Source organism: Meriones unguiculatus, chromosome 8, assembly GCF_030254825.1.
Source record: "Meriones unguiculatus strain TT.TT164.6M chromosome 8, Bangor_MerUng_6.1, whole genome shotgun sequence".
NCBI classification, from domain to species: Eukaryota; Metazoa; Chordata; class Mammalia; order Rodentia; family Muridae; genus Meriones; species Meriones unguiculatus.
In genome coordinates this window covers 98602853-98608178 of record NC_083356.1, presented here as the reverse complement: position 1 = coordinate 98608178, position 5326 = coordinate 98602853, and the positions used below count along the sequence as shown (strand labels likewise).

The 5326-nt window shown below is 39.9% G+C and overlaps 1 pseudogene; it reads left to right on the top strand.

Moving 5' to 3' along the window:
- On the top strand, positions 1–2608 carry LOC132656037 (rRNA-processing protein FCF1 homolog; annotated as a pseudogene).
- Positions 2609–5326: the final 2718 nt, after the last annotated feature.

Below are 5326 nucleotides of genomic sequence, written 5' to 3'. Positions count from 1 at the left end.
TGAGAGACTTTGGAGCCCTCGGGCCTAACTGAGACATCTTCATTAAGTTCTCCACATTCAAGGTTCAGTTTACAGTAAGAAGAGATAGAAAGATTGTAAGAGCTAGAGGTGGTAGATGACCTCCCCAAGGAAAAAGCTTCTTCCTGACACAAGAGAGCTGATGTACGGATGAACTCATAAACTGCCACAGCATATCCAAGATCTGCACGAGTTCAAGCCAGACAAAATCCCAGCACGGAGAAGTGGAGGTGGGCACAAAATTCCATCCCTAACCAAGAAGCTGTTTGCAACTGATACCCGCTGCGAAAGAGAAGATCAGTTCTCTCCAACAGAGTGATGCTGGGCATATCAAGTACACTCTAGGCAGGTCCCATGCCTAGAAGTAGTTGTCCAACACAAAAGGGACTCCATGTTCTTTTGTGCAGGGTTTTTTGTTTTGTTTTATTTTGTTTTTTTTACTTTGTTTTGTTATTTCTTGTCTTTTCATTTGTTTTGATTTTTTCTGAGAGAGAGGAAAAATATGAAGTCGGATGGGTATGGATGAAAGGATCTGTGAGGACTTAGGGAAGGAGGAAGAATACAATAAAACGCACTGTATAAAAAGGTCAATATGGTAAAAGTGTCATGCTGTGGAAGCCAAAGAAAAGAAAGTGTGTGGCTATGAAGCGAATGCTTAGCATCAGAGATGAGAGACTTAAAGAAAAGGATAGATTAAAGCCTAAAAAAAAAGAGAGAGAAAAAGATTCCAGTGCGCTGAAGGAAAGAGAAGTCCCCAACATCCTTCCTGTGTATTTTTCCAGTATAATACATAACTGTGTCTGCTTTATATATCCTTGTTGATACCAACTTCATCAACTTCTCCATTAAAGCCAAACTGGACTTAGTGCAGTCAATGATGAACTGTCTGTATGCCAAGCATATTCCTTGTATAACTGATTATTTAATGGCTGAAATTGAGAAATTCGGACAGAAGTATCGGGTGGCACTAAGGATTGCCAAGGATCCAAGATTTGACTGATTGCCATGCACACACAAAGGAACCTATGCCGATGACTGCTTGGTACAGAGAGTAACTCAACACAAGTGTTATATTATGGCCACAGTTGACTGTCATCTCAATCGAAGAATCTGGAAGATCCCTGGAGTTCCTATCATGTACATTTCTGACCATAGATACAACATCAAGCAGATGCCAGACAATTATGGAGCCCCTCGCTTCTAATTCTTACTCAACAAAACTCACCTGCCTTTCTTGGAACAAATTTCTCTCTTGTCGATTAATTAAACTCACTTTTTAATGTTAAAAAAAGCCAATAAAATGCACATTAAATTTTTTTTTTTTTTAGCTATTGGCATGCCATTCTAGAACTAGCATCGTCCTAAGTTTGGTTTCCATTGCCTGTGATAAAACACTGACCAAAAGCAACTTGCAGAGGAAAGTGTTTGTTTGGCTTACAGGTTAAAAACCATTTTTGAGGGAAGTCAAGGCTTGAAGCAGAAACCAAAAGAGGAGAGCTGTCACTGGTTTGCTCCCTTTGGCTTGTTCAGCTATCTTTCTTACAAAGCCCAAGACCACATACCCAGGGAGGACACTGCCCACAGTGGGCTGTGCCTTACTATGTCTATTAGTAATTGGGAAAATCCCCCACATATATACTCAGACCAATCTGTTGGAGGTGGTTCCTCAGCTGAGAATCCATCTTTCAGGTACGTCTAGGTTTGTGTCAAGCTGACAAAAACTAACCAACGTAGCATTTAAAACTACTATCACCCTCTCTTCTTTGCATCTTATTTATCTTCTAGTAGAGATTCACTAAATTCCTGGTTATTCACCAGCTCTGGGGCAACATGGTCCTGATTCCCCAGCCTTTCCCCATGGTAAAGAGTTTGTGGAAATGGAGCCATCCTAAGTCCTAAGGTCAAATCTGACCCATGGTTTGTCTCGTGTAGTTTACTGGAGCAGAGCCAAGCTCATTCCGCTATACCTTTTCACAGCTGACTTTATATGACAGTGGCAGATTTCAGAGTTCAAAAACATTAAGCTCGCAAAGCTGGAAAATTTTGAACATTCTGAACTCTCTAGAAAATACTGAGCAGTTCCTGTTCTAAGGGAGGCTAACATTGATGGCTAAGGTTTGGGAATATAGCTCAATTGGTACAACACTTACCTAGCATGCACAGGGCCCTGGGTTTAGTCCCCTGCGGTGTGAAATCATGACAACAAAATGACAATAAGGATCTAGCAATCAGCCATGTACTAAGTACAGTAATTCTTAGAAACAATAGTCAACACCATAAAGCATTTAAATAAAGGCACGGAAGCCCGAAGATATCGCTGAACAGATGAAAGTTAACAGAGCTGAGACAGTCATTGAAGTTGTGCCTATTATGTGGGTACCTTATACCCACATAATGAGTGTCCAGTGTGACAGGACACTGTCCATCAAGAACAAAAGATCCACCTTGTCTAGGCAATGGCCAGAATGGATAAGAGTAACTTTCAACACTGTCCTTGCTTATTGAGTGTTCATCATGTATGTTTTTGTCTTGGTATCTCGAATGTCACACTTGGTACTATGATATCAACCAATAAAAGGAGTAAATGAGGTGTGTTTGTGGGTTTTTTTTCTTTTCTTTTTTTTTTTTAGTTGTTTGTTTTTTCCCCTCTTTAGGAGAAATCCTCACATTTCATTGGATTCTAGGTTTCTTGATAGATTCCAGTTTCTTCCTCCCTCTTAACATGTGTCCATTACCTCTCCTCTGGAGTTGCTTGAATAAAATAGAGGATACTAATTTTTAGAATACTAGATACACATAGACCATATTTTAATATAAGTACATACTTTTTTGTTCACTAATTCTGGATACCTTGCCTCCAGTTCAGTATGTATATGGCTTGATGTATGGTCCACTGTGGACCATACAAGTGATAAGACATTTACTTAGAAGGCCTAATGGAGTAGGAAAAAGGTCATTGGATTTATAAGAGGGTGTGTGCTTGGACCATCTGTACAGTGTACTTTTGCTACATTTTATAATTCACATTTTACCCATGATGTAGACACTCCATCTCAGGACTGGGGGTGCTCACTCTATGAAATGTGTGTGAATAGTCTTGGATTTGGTATAGTATAGTAGTTTCTTTAGTTTTTCTATAAGTAAATTTGTTAATTCATTTTTTAATATTTCCTCCAATAGCTTAGACTCAAAAAGATGTGTTCCCTAATATGTCTTCAGCGCAGCACTGTCAGGTTTTGTACCCCAACTATTTCATGACCACTAAAGTTGACTTTGTCTTAAAGCATATAAAATCTCTCCTGGTCTGTAATTCCTTAAAGAAAAGTCCAACAGATCAGGTTGCCATACTATGAAAGAAAACCTGTATCCCTGGAGTGTCTTTCAATGAATGCTCCTGATTTTCCATTAGTTATATTGTCTGCTGATGACTTCCACCTCCTACAAAATCCACAGTCACAGTTGCCAGCCTCAAACAAAAGTTCATTTGTAAAACTTCTTTGAATAATAAGCTTTGTCCTCATTGCCCACTCAGCCAATGCCAGACCCTTTTCAGAAATGTGGCTGTTGGAGTTGATGGAGGTATCTGTCTCTTACCATATTATAAAATACAAAAACAAGCTAGAGCTGTGCATGAGAAAGAATGACTCAGCCAATGGTTCTCAACCTTCCTCATGCTGTGACCCTTTAATACAGTTCTTCATGTTGCAATGACCACCCCCCCAACTATAAAATTGTTTTTGTTGCTACTACATAACCATAATTTTGCAACTGTTATGAATTACAATGTAAACATCTGTGTTCTCTGATGGTCTTACCCACCCCCATGAAAGGGGTTTTCAACTGCAAGGGGGTCCCGACCTGAAGGTTGAGAACCGCTGCTCTAAGCCAAGTAACACTTGAGTACTGGGAGCCCAACCAGGCCCTACTCAGCCTTCAGACCCTTTGTGTCTTTGCTTTTAACAAAAGGCACAATGCCTCTTCAGTGTCTTAAAAAACTGAAGAAAGGAAAGAATAATATGTGTATTATGTCTAGTCAAAATTTGTGCATGGAAAACCACAGTTTATAAAGGTGTTTATTTTTTATGAATATCTTTAACCAAACAATGTCTGCATCTAGAATGAGAAATAAAACGCTTCCCACTCTACTGCCTATTATTATTTTAAGGAAAATAATGAAAGGTAATTAAAACTGAGAAAATCAGAGAGATTGACTATTAGAAATCAAACAATGAATCGCTGGGGTAACAGAGAATGCTTAGAGCCAAGGGAACTTTTTTTTTTTTTCAAATTGCAGTAGACCATGTTAGTTCAAATAAATAAAATCACATCAAGTCAACTTTGTTCAAGCCTTTTCCAAAGGAAAATTGTCAGCAGGATTTAGGCTTTTAACAAATACTGAATTTGAATTCTAATGTGTGATCATAAGGAACTAATGTGAAACATTTACAAAAGCCCTCTCCCCAGGTAATACTCCCCATTCCTCTTAGAATCCCAAAGGAAAGCAGACTCACTGTTTTACTATGGAATAAGGCCTTTTGAAGTGGTCTTTGACCCCAAACCTGTGATGTCATTAAGCTGCCCACTCTCCTGCCGTGGGGAACGTTTTCCTGATTGCTACAACCTGTTCTCCCATGTGATCTCCATGCACCTTTCATTCTCGGAAGAGAAAGGGGCCAAAACCTCACTCCTTAAAAGGATAGGAGGCTGAAGATCATTGTTAGCGGCTAATTGCTGAGCAACAAACAGATGAAGAGGTTTATGAAAGAAAATCAGGACAGAACATGTCATAGAGCCTGATGTCCTCCAGCTTTCCATGCACCTGAAAACAATTTACATCAAAGGATGAAAAGACTTTGGCAAGGACAGGGAAGGTTTTATTCACTGAGTACTTCGGCTTTGAAAATGCTGCCCCTAGATGCTCTCCACTTCTGTCCCAGAGACCACAATCAGAACCCACAATCAGTCTCTTAGGCTTTGCCTTTACACTCTAGAGACATGAACTCAGAGTCAACCATTATATTCAAACGTGGATCCTTACTAAAAACCGCCTAGTGAGGCCCCAATAGAATCAAACAGTCAACAAAATGTGATGGTGGGGATGAGTCTAATGTCTGGAGCTGCACTGGAGATAACTAAATTGTCAGAGTCCATGGCGACAACAAGGCTGCCTGGAGAAGAGGAAATACTACAGTGGGCAAAGAAGAGAGAATCAAGGATGCCTCCATCCTCTCCTTGCTTAGCTGGAAGGGGGGCCGTGGCAGGTGTCATTTTAACTTATCTTGGGGAGACGTGAAAAAACATCTATTCG